Genomic DNA, 13,975 nt, shown 5'->3' on the forward strand with positions numbered 1-13,975 from the left:
ATACGGGGCTACATCAGGGGAAGTAGACTTAAAGGCAGAGAAAATTACTGGGAAAAGAGACTAACATTATGTAATAATAAAGGGTCAATCCACCAAGAAGACATAGCAATCCTAAATGTGTATGCATCAAACAACAAAGCTACAAAATATGTAAAAGAAAAACTGATACAACTAAAAGGAAAAATAGACAAATATACAATTGCAATTAGAGACTTCAACACTCTTCTGTCAACAATTGATAGAAGAACTGGACCAAAAAATCAGCAAGGAAATAAACAGCAACAGCATCAACCAACAGGAGCTGACTGACATTTAGTGAACATTTTATCCCAACAATAGCAGAATACACATTCTTTCCAAGTGCCCTTGGAACATACTCCAAGAGAGACCATATCCTGGGTCATAAGACAAACCTCAACAATTTCCTAAAGTTTGAAGTCATGAAGAATAGATTCTCCAACCACAGTGGATACAAACTAGATATCAATAAGAGAAAGAATAGGAAAACCTCCAAACACTTGGAAATCAAGTAACACACTTATACATAATCTATGGGGGAAAAAAAAAGAATCTCAAGGGAAATTTTAAAAAGTACATTGAACTGAGTGAAAATAAAATACCACAGGTCAAAACTTGTGAACAGATAAAACAGTGCTAAAAGAAATTTATAGCACTAAATATATGTGTTAGAAAAGAGGGAAGGTCTTAAATCCATAATCTAAGCTCAAACCTCAGTATGCTAGGAAAAGAAAAACAAAATAAACCCAACACAAGCAGAAGGATGAAAGTAATAAAAATAAGAGCTGAAATCAATGAGATTGAAAACAAAAATAATAGAGAAAATCAATGAAAAAAGAGTTGATTCTTCAAAAAGATCAATAAAATTGACAAAGCTCTAGCAGCACTGACAAAGATAACACAAATTGCCAATATCAGGAATGAAACGGGACATTTCTAGGATGCTGCAGACATCAGAAGGATAATAAGAGAATATTACAAACAACTCTATACACATAAATTTGACAACTTAGGTAAAATGAACCGATCACTTAAAAAAAAACAAAACCACAAACTACCACACCTTGCCCAATATGAAACAGATCATTTGAATAACTCTATTAAGGAAATTTAATTCATAATTTAAAAACTCCCCAAAAAGAAATCTCTAGGCCCATATAGTTTCAATGAGGAATTCTAAAAAATTGTTAAAGAAGAATTAACACCACTTCTATACAATCTCTTCTAGAAAATAGAAGAGGAGGAAACACTGCCCCGTTTGTTTTATACTGCTTGAATTACTTTGCTCTCAAAACCAGACAAAGACAATACAAAAAAAATAAAATCACAGAACACTATCCCTCATAAATAATCCTTAACAAAATATTAGCAAATAAAATTCATCAATGCATAAAGGTAATTATAAACATCATAACCAAGGCTGGTTTATTCCTGGGATGCCAGGCTGGTTCAATGTTTACAGAGCAATCACAGTAGTCCACCCTATTGACAGGCTAAAGAATAAGAATCACATGATCATAGCAATTGATGCAGAGAAAGCATTCAGCAAAATTTCTCTGCAATTGATGCAGAGAAAGCATTCAGCAAAATACCACACTCATTAATGATAAAAATTCTAAAAACAGAAATAAAGGAGAAACCTCCTCAACTTGATAAGGAGCATCTACACAATACCTACAGCTAGCATTATGCTTAATGGTGAAAGACTAAGTGCTCTTCCTCCAAGGTCAAGAATAAGACAAGGGGGTCTGCTCTCACCACTCATTCAACACAGTGCTGGAAGTAACAGCCAGAGCAATGAGGCAAGAAAAGGAAATAAAAGGCATCCAGATAGGAAAGGAAGAAATAAAACTGCTCCTGCTTGCAGATGACCTGACTGTAGATAGAAAATCCCAAGGAATCTAAAAACAAACAAACAAATAAAAATCCTCCTAAAACTAATACTTGAGTTTGGTAAGGTGACAGGACATAATATAAACTTTCCAAAAATTAATTGTATTTCTGTACATTAACAATAAACACATACCATTTGAAATTCTTCACAGGGACTTCCCTGGTGGTGCAGTGGTTATGAATCCACCTGCCAATGCAGGGGACACGGGTTTGAGCCCTGGTCTGGGAAGATCCCACGTACCGCAGAGCAACTAAGCCTGTGTGCCACAACTACTGAGCCTGCACTCTAGAGCCCACAAGTCACAACTACTGAGCCCATGCACCACAACTACTGAAGCCCGTGAACCTAGAGCCTGTGCTCTGCAACAAGAGAAGCCACCACAATGAGAAGCCCGCACACCACAAAACAAAGAATAGCCCCCACTCGCCGCAACTAGAGAAAGCCTGCGCACAGCAGCAAAGACCCAACACAGCCAAAATTAAATTAATTAATTAATTAATTAATTAATTAATTAATTAAAATTCTTCAGACGATGTTGCAAGTCTAACAAAACAGATACAGAATTTGGACACAGAAAACTGTACAACACTGATGGAAGAAACAAGAAATGAGTTATTGATACGCACAACCACCTGGATGAGTCGCCAGAAAATTATGCCGAGTGAAAAACACCAATCCTAAAAGGCCGAATGCTACAGGCAGACCTCAGAGATACTGAGGGTTTGGCTCCAGACCACTGAAATAAAGAGAATATTGCAATAAAGTGAGTTACACATATTTTTGGTTTCCCAGTGCAAATAAAAGTTATGTTTACACTGGACTGTAGACTATTAAGTGTGCAATAACATTATGTCAAAAAGACAACGTACGTGCCTTAATTTAAAAATACTTTATTGCGGGACTTTCCTGGTGGTCCAGTGGTTAAGACTCCACGCTCCCAATGCAGGAAGACTGGGTTCGATCCCTTGTCAGGGAACTAGATCCCACATGCCTCAACTAAAAGATCCTGTGTACCGCAACTAAGATCCAGCGCAGCCAAATAAATAAATATTTTAAAATAAAGATAAAAATACTTTATTGCTAAAAAGTGCTAACCATCATCCGAGCCTTCAGCAAGTCATAGTAGTAACATCAAAGTTCACTGACCACAGATTACCACACAAATATAATAATAATGAAAAAGTTTGAAATATTGCGAGAATTACTGAAATGTGACACGAAGACAAGAAGTGAGCAAATACTGTTGGGAAAATAGCACCAATAGGCTTGCTCTACACGGAGTTGCCACAAACCTTCAATTTGTCAAAAAAAAAAAAAAGAAAAAAAGCCGTATTTCACAAGTGCAGTAAAGCGAGGTGTGCCTGCATACGATTCCATTTCCATTTATATACTGTTGAAATGAAAATAATTATAAAAATGAAGAACAGATTAGTGGTTGCCAGGAGGTAGGGAGGGTGTGGGGACTGGAGGGAAGCGGTCGTGGCTATAAAAGGCCACAGCAGGGGTCCAATGTTGATGAACCGCCTTCTGTCCCGATGGAGCCAACATCAGCATCCGGGTTGAGATGTCACCACAGTTCTGCAAGATGTAACCATTGGGAGGAGCTGGGTGAAGGGTACCAGGGCACCCGAGGGATGGCATGGCACGGGGGTCCTCGCCTTGCACAGGGGCTGCTCGGGCAGCTGCCTGCCGGTCCCCCTCCCAGAGCCCGGTTATCTTCTAATCTCAGTGCAGGCCTGGCTCCCTCTTGGGTCACAGTTGCCAAAGAAATGCATTACAGCACAGCAAGTTTTCCACACATCTGAAGAGTGGGGCCCTCGGGGGCAGGGACCTGCTGAGGGGGCTGGGAGGTGCTTCTCTGCATCCCAGTCTGCACACCTCGCCACCAGTCGCCTCTCCGGGCTGGCGCTCCCAACATGCCCTGTAGAGAGAGACCCTGCCTGCCTGCAGCTGGGTGGACGGTGTGCACCAGAGGGGCCCTCTGCAAGGGCCGGTGGACAGACCCCCCCCCCACCGGTCGTCCGAAGGAAGTTGGAGGAGTGGGGCATTACAGCTACAGCGCCCTTGAGCCTGCAGTTTGCTTTTCAGTTTGTGGCCACAGCCAGCGAGTGTGGAAACCACAGCAGGACGGGCTCGAATGGTGCGGCCCAGGGAGTTGCTTCACCTCCGTGTCCTCACTCTGCATCTTTCCCTCCTTCCTGCCCTCCTTCTGTCATTGGCCCCTCGCCCTTTCTTCCCTAACAGCCCAAGGACCCCGGCCGTCTGCAGCCTACTGGGTGTGAGGCATCTCCCTGGGGATCTGGACGGCTGCTGACCCCACTACACTGTTCCCCCAGGACACTGGTCTGGTCATTCCACCCCCACAAAACCACCCTGGTTTCTTTCAACAAGTTACAGTGGGACCCTTGACCTCTTCAGGGCAGCTCCCCACCAACCCCACACGAGCGGCTCTGGCACCTGGGACTTTGTGCTGTTTCCAGCCACTGCCCTGCCCTCGGCCATCTCTTCAGCCTGCCCTTCTCCAGGTTTACGTGTCACGTGCTACATCAGGGAAGGGAAGCTCTGTCCCTGACCCCTGACCCTCTCTTTTCTGGAGCCAGGGTTTGCTGGCACGTCTTATCCCCCAGAACCAAGCCTTCGAGGCACGCCCCCGTCTGGGCTACTGCTCTGCAGTTCCAGATTGTTCCATGCTTGCAATGCCTGGTAACGAGGATGTCTGTCCATGCGTCTCCCCATTGCTGGAGATGTGTCCTCAGGACACATTCCCAGAGGTGGGGTTGCAGATGCCAGCGGAAAGGGATATGCAGTCTCGTTAGATCCCTCCTGACCCCTCCACCCCCACCGTGTGCAGCCCCGGCCTATAGGCATGTGAGGCCCACCTGTCCCCGCAGCCTCTGGCCGTGAGCTGTCCACCTCTGTGTGTCCGCTTGGCACTTCCTGGGTGTGAGTGAACCTGGGCCTCTGGCCCATTTTTACGTTGTGTGTTAGGCATGGTCTGTATTTTGCCCATTCTCCTGTTTTCCCACCTTGATTGTTAAGAGTCTTTATATGTTCGGGATATTGGCACATAACCCCCAGATGTGCCCTCCCCACTCGTCATTTTCATTTCTTATGCTCCCCTTTTTCATGGGCAGGATGCGATTTTATGTCACTGAATTTGTGTCTTTTCTTTTATTGTATGTAGAGTTTTGAGTCCCCATACCCCGCCTGCAAAGGAATTCACCCACATTTCAGTGTTTAGCTCCTGTGTGGTTTCATTTGTTAATTTTGATATGGTCCATTGCAGTTTCCTTTCGTAAAGGTGTGAGGTGTGCATCTAATTTTAGCTGTTTCTAAATGACTTCCCAGCTGTCCCAGTGTCATTTATTTTTAGGAAGCCCATCTTTCCCCTGATTTGTTATATATTGAATCTCCATGTTATATATTGAATCTCCAATTGAACTTGGGTCTGTTCCTGAATCTTTTATATCAATGCAAGCCACGTGCATAATTTAAAATTTTCTAGGAGCCATGTTAAAAAAATAAAGAGAAACAGGTGAGACGAATTTTAATATGTTTAACTTAATATATCCAAATATCACTTCAATGTGCAGGCAGTATAAACACATGATTAATGCATTGGCTGCCTTTTTGGCTCACAAGACTGGGTGTGCTATTCTCCATCAGGACCACCACATCCCAGGGCTCAGTGGCCGAGTGGACATGCAAGCGGCCGTGTGGACACGCAGGGATGTGCCATCCTGTCCCTCCCGCCCATCTGCTCGGGGCCCACCCTGCGCTGTGATCATTGTGAGAGTGTAGTGGGTGTTTGCGTGTCTGGCGGGGCCATATTCCTCTCCACACTGGGGCTGCCTACTCAATGCCGGTGCCTCTCTCCCCAGAGGACATTCTCATTCTCCAGAGGGAACTGTCTTTTGGAAGCACTGGGGGCAGCTGGCATTTTGGTGAGAAAGCATGAGAAATTTCTATTTGTTTGGGAACTTGTTCTAGGAAAATTTGTCTCTCTCGTTTTGCTAACGGAGGTCTGTTCATCTGCTAGATTCCGTGAGATGACTTCTTAATTTGAATATTGAATTTTCTTCCGATTCTCAAACCAGCTTTGAGGTAACTTCTTAGGAAATTTGACAAACTGTGAAAATAAGAATAGAAGCCAGTAATATACCTTATTATTGCTGTCTAATTACGTGAATGTCTGGCTTCCTAGGCTGCTGGGATGTAATTCTGAACAAAATTGGCTGTGTTTTTCTTTTTAGGACTCTGTGTCTGTGCTAATATCTCTGACTTTACATGCAGCAAACTTTAGTTGCCTTTCTGCAAACCCTGGCTTTTTCTGTTTGTTCCATTTCACTCTTTCCACCGTGGATGATCCTTCACTGTAAGACTCCTGCCCAGCCGAGCCCCAGACGTGGTTTTTGGCAGGGAGTTTGTGCTCCGGGCCTGAGCATTGCCGTGGGAAGGCCAAGTGCTTCCTGCCTGCCTCCTGCTCTGAATTCCAGACTCTGGTCTGGCCACTGGGGCGACCACACAGCTGGACCTCTGTGCGAGGCTGTACGAGGAAGGAAGAGGAGGGAAGAAAGCCCAAACTGACCGGGTTTGCAGACACTCGTCACCATTAGTCAGCTCGCTGCAGAACGGGACCTTCAGGTTCTCACCGAGAGTGGGGCTCAGGGCAGGGCTGCTGCGTCTGCACAAGGAGCTGGTTTGGGGCAGGGCCACTGGCTCCTCCCTGCCCAGCAAACGCCCCTCAGCTGGGTGGGGCGGTCTCGTCCCTGGGCTCCCTCTCTCTTCCTCAGCTTGGCCTCCAAAGGCGATCTAACCTAACCCTAACCCTAACCGAGTCCCAGGATTCAAGCTTCCAGAACATGAAAGTTCCCACGTCGAGAATCCCTTCCTGTTGCCCACTGATGGGCAGCTTCTCGGTGTCCCTCTGGGGCTCCTTATGCGTGTGCCAGCACAGATGTGCATGCATAAACATGTTTTCTGTTGGGCTGCCTTTTCTGCCTACAGGTCTGCAACTGTTTGTCTGGTTTTTTTTTTTAATTATTATAACACATCATGAGATCTGCCCTCTTAACAAATGTTTTACAGTTTTGTTAACTATGGGGACATCGTATAGCAGGTCCTAGAACTTAATCATCCTGCAAAACTGAAACTTTATACCCATTGAACTATTTTTTATTACTTATTTTTTTTAAAGAATTGTAGCAAAATACACATAACACAAAGTTTACCATCTTAACCATTTTTAAGTGTACCATTCAGCAGCATTAAGTACATTCACATTGTCGTGCAACCATCACCACCATCATCTCCAGATCTTTCCATCTTCCCACACTGATACTCTATACCTATTAAACACTGACTACCCCCTCCCCCAGCCCCTGGACCCACCATCTACTTTCTATCTCTGTGAATCTGATGACTCCAGGGATCTCATGTAAGTGGAATCACACAGTATTTGTCCTTCTGTGTCTGGCTATTTCACTATTTCACTGAGCATCATGTCCTCAGGGTTCATCCCCGTTGTAGCCTGTGTCACAGTGTCCCTCCTCCTAAGGCCCCACAATATTCCATCGTATGTACAGACCCCATGTGTTCATGGTGCTCCTGGCAGGACTCAGAGGTGAAGGAGTGGGGAGCGGGGAGAGGAGCCAAAAGGCCGTGCAGAGAGCAGCCTGAGGCCCTGGGAGCTGAGGGGGTGTACCAGGTGTGCCCAGGTGCACCCAGGCGCCCTCCTCTCCCTGGGGCCAGCCCAATCCTCATCCCACACACAATGGACACAGCCCCTGCCCTCATGCCTCCTTCCTCCTAGATGGAGGAGATGGACAGTAAATCCAGGTGATCAGGGAAACAGAGTGACCTTAGGGTCCAGTAACTCCACTCCGCTGGACATTTACCCCAGAGGAGCAAAAACATGTGTCCACACGAAGACATATCCTGACTGCCCGTACCAGCCTGTTCATAATAGACAAAGAGTAGAGACAACCCAAGTGTCCATCAGCAGACGGGTGGACCACAACGTGTGGTCCATCCACACAATGGAATGAAGTTCTGACACAGGCTGCCTCGTGGACGATCCTTGAGAGTGGATGCTCAGTGAAATAAGCCAGACACAAAGGGCCACATATCATGTGATTCCATTTATAGGAAATGTCCAGGGTGGGCAGATCTGTAGACCTAGAAAGTAGATTAGGGATTCCCAGGGGCTGGGGGAGGGGTGGGGAGTAACTGCTAACGGGTTTCTTTTGGGCGATGGAGAATAGTGATTGATGCACAGCTTTGGAATGTACTGAAATCCACTGAATTACACCCTTTATAAGGGTGGGTTTTCTGGCATGCAAATTATGCCTCAATAGGACGCCTTCTAAATGTGCTTGTGGTGATTGTTGCTCAGCCCTGGGAATGTCCTGGAAACCTTTTAATGGTGCACACTAGGTGGTGAATTGTGCGGTAGTGAATTGTCTCAATAAAGCTATTATTTAAAAAAAACATAGGCACACGACGAGGGGACTGGGGCGAGCTTGGTATGTTTAAGGGGAGGCGAGGAGGCCTGTTGGCTGAGTCTGGCATGAAGGAGGAACTGAGGCAGGCGTGGGAGCTGGGGCTCAACTCCTCCTGCAGGGCTGTGTGCATGGCAAGGGTGGAGCCTGAGGCCTGAACCATGGTTCTAAAGGGCCCCCACTGCGGGCAGGGGTGAGTGTGGGCCAGACCCAAGGCCTGCGCTGGGGTGATGCAGACGAGGGTTGTGCTGGGTGCTATTACGGGCTGAACTGTGTCCCCCAAATTCATATGCTGAAGCCCTAACCCCAGTGCCTCAGAATGTGACTGTATTTGGAGACAGGCCTTTATTTTTTAATTTTTTTCGGCCGTGCCACTCAGCTTGTTGGACCTTAGTTCTCTGATCAGGGATTGAACCCGGGCCTTCGGCAGCGAGAACGCAGAGTCCTAACCACTGGACCGCCAGGGAATTCCCAAGGTGGGCCTTTCAGGAGGTGATTAAGGTAAAATGAGGTCACTTGGGTGGGGCTCTCACCCAACAGGACTGGTGTCCTTATAAGAAAGGAGATCAGGACACCGACACACACATGCGAGGACACAGGGAGACTACGGTGTGTACTCGCCAAAGAGAGAGACCTCGGGAGGAGCCAGTCCCCGACAACACCTCCTCAGCCTCAGGCTTCCAGCCTCCAGACCGCAGGGAAGTGGATCCCTGCTGTCTAAACCCTGGGGCGGTGGTGCTTGTTACAGCAGCCCCAGCTCACTGCTTCAGGGCTGACAGAGCCAAGTGAGGCTTCATGAATGCATTTCAGGAGCAGAATCCATGCTGGATGTGGAGGGAGGGGGAGGGGATGAGCAGTGTGATTTGAGATTCAGATTTGAGCCACTGGTGGGTGGTGGTGACGCCACAGGTGAGACGGGAAAGCCGGGCAGGAGCGGAGCGGGCCCCTGAGAGTATCACTTGCTGCTGCCGTAAGCCGGACGAGGACACAGCCGGCCCTGGGCAGCCCCGAGCTGAGCTTGGTCTGCAACCCCTTTCACAGGCTCCCAAGCCAGGGTGAGGTCGCCTCACTGCCTGCACTGAAGCAAATGAAAACAAAAACTGAGAGGCACCCTTGGCCAAGCAAAGACCCTGCAGTGGGAAGGGAAGATGGCAGAGCCCAGGAGGCCGCCAGAGGAGGTGGGGCCGGTGGTCCCCAGACCATCTCCCCCATCCTGGACTGGACCCAAAATGCCAGGAGTTTGCTGCACGCAGCATGGTGTCTTTGGGGAGGGTCATGCAACTTGACCCCCATCAGCAGTGAGTCTGAAGGGTCTCCTTGGATCTGTGAGTTGGGAAGGGGAGGGGGCCGTGAACGCAGGAAGAACACTGAGACGGTCTCAGATTCTCTGGGCCCAGGAGGCAGAGGGTGAGGGTGTCAACGTCTTGGAGAGAGCCCCCGAAACACAGCCAGTACCCCCTCCGCAGCTGCCCAACAGCACTGGGCCTGTCCTCGGCAGCCAGGCGGGGGCGTGGCCGCCAGCACGGAATGCACCCCCTCACTCAGCGTCTCCCAGAGCCTGAGACGCTGTTCTCAGCTCTGACGTCCTCCACGGGAACCCTGGCCAACCCAAACACGCCTGTGTGGGGCTTTCTTCCTGAGTCAGAGCAGTGTGGCCGCAGGCTTTCCTCCTCTGTCCCTGAGCCCCGTCACCCACCCAGTCCTTAGCAGTCCTCAGCCCCCGGACCCGTCCCCGTCCCCATGGGGTACAGACTCTGGCACCCAGCACGATGTCTCAGAGGCACATGGGGGTCACAGGTCCCCACCCCCACGCCTGACCACACACCTCGGACGGCCACTCCTCCCCTCTGTCCCGCCCTCGTCCTGCAGGCTTCAAGGTAACTCACCTCGACGGGGGAGTCTCCCCACCCCTGATCCAGGTCACCCCCAACCGCTGGCCTAGAGACAGGTCAATATTGATTATCCAGGCTCTGAACAGAGAGAGAAAGCATTGGCGGAAAAAGATGAGCTTTTACAGACTGCATTTTCCAGGCAGTCATGACATGTCTTCCAGCCCACATGCTCTCCTGGAGCCTTGATGCCCCCTTGAACGTAAGGGAACTTATCTATATCATCGACAGTGGGTCACAGCACAAGTGATGCTGCACAACTTCCAAGGCTGGGGACTTGAGGCCCCCACAGTGTGGGATGCCAGGCCAGCCCCCTGCAGAGATGGGAAGAAGCTCCAAGACTTCATGGAAAGGGAGGCGTCCAGACAGCTGCTCCAGCTCTAGACCCTGCCTGAAATCACACGAACTACCCAGCTGAGCCCTCCTGAATTTCTGACCCATAGAAACCATGGTAGATTAAAAAATGACTAAATTGATGTTTTAAGTCACTATGTTTTGAATTGTTTTGCAACAACAGATAACCATTTCAGAACAGAGCCCAGAAAAGAGATCTACAAGAGAGCCAAAATCTTGATTTTCATCAAAGGTATCATGGCAATTCAATGGAGAAAGTTAAATGTTTTCAACAAATGGTGCTAGAACTGTTGGATAAACTTGGGTGGGGGTGCATTATGACCTCTACCTAACACCATACACAAAAATTAATTCACGATGGATCACAGTCCTAAATATAACACTGAAACTATAAAGCTTATAGAAAAACAGAAAAGAATATACTCATGACCTTGGAGTAAGTAGGCAAAGATTTCTTGGAGAGGCCAAAAGAAGCTTGAGATAGAAAATGAAAAATCCATAAATTGGAATTTATCAAAATTATAAACATCTGTTTCTTAAAAGACATCATTAAGAAAATGAAAACTGGGACTTCCCTGGCAGTCCAGTGGTTAAGACTCCAAGCTTCTAATGCAGGGGGCATGGGTTCAATCCCTGGTCGGGGAACTAAGATCCCACAGGCCGTGCAGTGTGGCCAAAAAATTAAAGAAAGAAAGAAAACCAAGCCACTGTCTGGGAGAAAATATTTGCAGTGAACATACCTAGCATTGGACTTATACCCAGAATATATAAAGAACTCCTGCAAATCAATTCTAAAAAAAATCCAATTTAAACGTGGGCAAAAGATTTGAATAAACATTTTATAAAAGAAGACATACAAATGGCCAATAAGCACCAAAGAGACACTCAGCATCATTAGTCATCAGGGAGATACAAATGAAAAGTACAGAGAGAGACCCCTATGTGCCGATTAGAATAGCTAAAATAAGAGACTGATAAGTGTTGGCAAGGATGCAGAGCAACTGGAACTCTCATACTCTGCTGGTGGGAATAAAATGGTACAACCCCTTTGGAAACAGTTTGACAGCCTCTTATAAAGTTAAACATTCAGCTATATGATTCAGCCATTCTACTCCTAATTATGTACCCAAAAGAAAAGGAAATATATGTCCAAACAAAGATTTGTACATGCACGCTCATTGCAGCTGTATTTGTAATAGCCAGAAACTGGAAATAACTCAAATGTCCATCAGTGGTGAATGGATAAAAAATTGTGGTATATCTATACAATAGAATATTACTCAGCAGTAAAAAAAAATAATGAACTATTGATACACTTATCAACATGGATTAATCTCAAAATAATTATGCTGAGTTAAAGTCAGATTTTAAAAATACATATTATATAATTCCCTTTATTTGAAGTTCTACACAGGCAAAATTAATCTATGGTGACAGAAAGCAGATCTGTGGTTGCTTGGGGCTTGGGGGGCTGATAGTGGTGGTGGGATTGACTGGGAAGGGGCACGGGAAACTATACGGGGTAATGACAGTGGGCTCTTGATTGAGGTTTCAGTTATATAGGTCTATACATTTGTCAAAATTCAATGAACTGAGCACTAAGATCTATGCATTTCATTGCATGTAAATTTTACTTCAATAAAATAATTTAAAATAAGCCAAAAAAGTGAAATGAGTGACCAATCTGTTAAATGGGTTAAAATAACAATGTTAGCTATTCTAGTTCCTTTGCTTTTCCATAAAAATTTTAGAACATCCTTGTCCATATCTACAAAAATTCATGCAGGGATTTTGATAGTTTTATATTTTGATATATAGGAATTTGATAGGAATAACTATGTATCAATTTGGGGAGAACTAACATCTTTACAATGTTGAGCCTTCTTATCCATGAACATGGTACGTCTCTCCTTTTCTTTAGATATTCTTTGATTTCTTTCGTCTGCATTTTGCTGTTCTCAGCATATAGATCCTATACATGTTTTGTTAGATTTACACCTCATTTTTTTGAAAGATTGTAAATGGCATTTTATTTTTAATTTTGGTTTCTTTCTTTTTTTTTTTTTTTTTTTTTGGCTGCACCATGAGGCTTGCAGGATCTTAGTTCCCCAACCAGGGATTGAACCCAGGTCCTCGGCAGTGAGAACAGGGAGTCCTAACCACTGACCACCAGGGAATTCCCTAATTTTGGTTTCCATGTGTCCATTGCTAGTATATAGGAACACAATTGATTTTTGTATGCTGACCTTGTATTTGGCAACCTTGCTGAAGTGAGAAGAAACAGTTTACCTGATTTCTTTACATTCCATGTATGTATATATATTCTATAGCCAAAGTTATTAAAACTGTATGGTAGTAGCAGAGGGATAGACACTTAGGCCAGTGAAACAGAGTAGAGTATCCAGAAATATCTACACATGCCCAGGTGATTTTTTTTTTTTTTTTTTTTTTGCGTTACGCGGGCCTCTCACTGCTGTGACCTCTCCCACTGTGGAGCACAGGCTCCGGACGCGCAGGCTCAGCGGCCATGGCTCACGGGCCCAGCCGCTCCGTGGCATGTGGGATCTTCCCGGACCGGGGCACGAACCCGCGTCCCCTGCATCGGCAGGTGGACTCTCAACCACTGCGCCACCAGGGAAGACCCCCAGGTGATTTTTGACAAAAGTTCAAAAGCAATCAAGGAAGGAGGCAACAAATGTTGTGGGAGCAAGTGGACGTTCACAAACAAACAAAAACTTCAACCTAAATTTTGCACTTTATATAAAAATTAACTCAAGGTCTTCCCTGGTGGTGCAGTGGTTGAGAATCTGCCTGCCAATGCAGGGGACACGGGTTCAAGCCCTGGTCTGGGAAGATCCCACATGCCACAGAGCAACTGGGCCCATGAGCCACAGCTACTGAGCCTGCGCATCTGGAGCTTGTGCTCCACAACAAGAGAGGCTGCGATAGTGAGAGGCCCGCACACCACGATGAAGAGTGGCCCCCACTTGCCACAACTGGAGAGAGCTCTCGCACAGAAATGAAGACCCAACACAGCCATAAATAAATAAATAAATAAATAAATAAATAAAATTTAAAAAATTAACTCAAAATCATGGACTTAAATTTAAAATGGAAAACTAAAATTTTAGGGAAAAAAGAGAAAAGCTTTAGGATTTAGGGCTAAGCAACAAATTCTTAGATTTGACCCCCAAAGCATGAGTCATGAAAAGAAAGGTGGGCAGGGTGGTCGAAGCAGGGACAGTTAGGGTATCGTGGCACCCAGAAGGTTCTCTGAAGATGGTCCAAGGTCCAGGGTGTAGGGCGGCCCACGGGGGGCT

This window comes from Hyperoodon ampullatus, assembly GCF_949752795.1.
Source record: "Hyperoodon ampullatus genome assembly, chromosome: 13".
In the NCBI taxonomy this organism is placed as follows: domain Eukaryota; kingdom Metazoa; phylum Chordata; class Mammalia; order Artiodactyla; family Ziphiidae; genus Hyperoodon; species Hyperoodon ampullatus.